Source organism: Silene latifolia, chromosome 3 (genome assembly GCF_048544455.1).
Source record: "Silene latifolia isolate original U9 population chromosome 3, ASM4854445v1, whole genome shotgun sequence".
In the NCBI taxonomy this organism is placed as follows: Eukaryota; Viridiplantae; Streptophyta; class Magnoliopsida; order Caryophyllales; family Caryophyllaceae; genus Silene; species Silene latifolia.
Window position 1 is genome coordinate 121772574 of NC_133528.1, and position 1646 is coordinate 121774219.

The 1646-nt window shown below is 39.9% G+C and overlaps 1 non-coding gene across 1 annotated transcript; it reads left to right on the forward strand.

Moving 5' to 3' along the window:
- The first annotated feature begins 855 nt into the window (after nt 1-855).
- Nucleotides 856-962, forward strand: LOC141650591 (small nucleolar RNA R71). Its single transcript, XR_012546615.1, has one exon. It is a non-coding gene; the product is annotated as a small nucleolar RNA R71 (small nucleolar RNA).
- Nucleotides 963-1646: the final 684 nt, after the last annotated feature.

The following is a 1646-nucleotide window of genomic DNA, read 5'->3' on the forward strand; positions in this document are numbered from 1 at the left end:
ACTAACCGTTTCATGTCTAGGGGATTACTTTGAGGTGGTAATTGCCCCTTTTGTCTTTGTGAGCTTGAAGATGCTAGTTGGGTCAATTGTGTTTCCAACATCTTGGTGTGAGCTAGAATGTTGTTGATGGTGGTGTCTTTTGCTTGGCTATCTTTTTGCATTTGGGTGAAAAATTCTTGTTGATTCTTTTGCATTTGGAGGACCGCTTTTTGGACATCAAAACCTTGGTCATTGTGGTGATTGTATGGATTTTGATTTTGGTAACCTTGGTTTTGATTGTAAAAGGGTCTTTGATTTTGATTTCTCATGGGTGGTGGAGTGTATGTTGTTTGAGGGTTTTGGACATTTTGGCTTTTGTATGAGAGATTTGGATGGAACTTGGTGTTTTCATTGTAAAAATTTGAATAAGGGGTACCACTTTTGTAAGCTTGGAAAGCATTAACTTGTTCGGTTGTTCCCCTACACTCACTTGAGTCATGACCCAAGGTTCCACAATTCTCACATATCCCGCTTGGGATTGATGAGGATGCCGTCATAGCATTGACATGATGCTTTGATGATTTTGAGTTTTCCTCAAGTCTAGCCATAGCTTGTTCAAACTTCAAGTTGATTGTGTCAATGTGAGCACTAAGTTGAGCACCCAATTGAGTAACGGTGTCCACTTCATACTTTCCTCCTCTAGTAGCCTTGCGAGGCCTACTATATTGTGAATTATGGACCGCCATTTCCTCAATCTTGTTCCATGTTTGATTGTCATCAACTTCGGTGAACATTCCATTTGATCCCATATTGAGAATGTTCCTAGAATCTTCATATAAACCATTCCAAAATTGTTGCACTAAAAACCATTCGCTAAGTCCATGGTGAGGACATGAGCGACAAATACCTTTGAACCGCTCCCAAGCTTCATACAAAGATTCTTCATCCCTTTGCTTAAAACCCGTAATTTGAGCTCTTAGCATATTGGTCTTTTCCGGTGGGTAGAATTTTTTGTAGAAAGCTAGAGCTAGCTTCTTCCAAGAATCTATTCCAAGGGTGGCCTTATCAAGGCCCTTCAACCATTGCTTTGCGGTGCCGATTAACGAAAAAGGAAATAAGACCCATCTTATTTGGTCTTGAGTCACACCCGTTTGAGAGATAGCTTCACAATAATCGCAAAAGGTTTCCATATTAGAATGAGGGTCCTCACTAGGCATTCCCCCGAATTGGCTCCTCTCAACTAGTTGAATGAAGGCGGACTTGGCAATAAAGTTTCCGGTAAGATGTTGTGGGGTAGGAGTACCATTTGGTAAATCCTCCTCGGTGGGTATAGAGTGTGACGAGAATTTAGGCATTGTAGGTGGATTTTGTGTGGTATTGTTTAATGGGTTTTCTTCTCCTTCTATTGCGAAAGGATTGACAAACTCACTAGTGGGTTGAACAACTTCACCAACACCTCCCAAATTCCTCCTAACAAGTCTCCTATTATTCGTCAAGGTTCATTCGATTTCACGGTCAAAAGGTAACAAATCTCTTTGTAACCTTCTAGACATGCAAAATATCAAACAACTCAAAAACAATTAGAACAAACCTTGAGGAGTTTTTACTTCCCCAAGGTGAAAAAGACACAACTAATAACAATATAAGAAATCTTAAATCAATTAAAC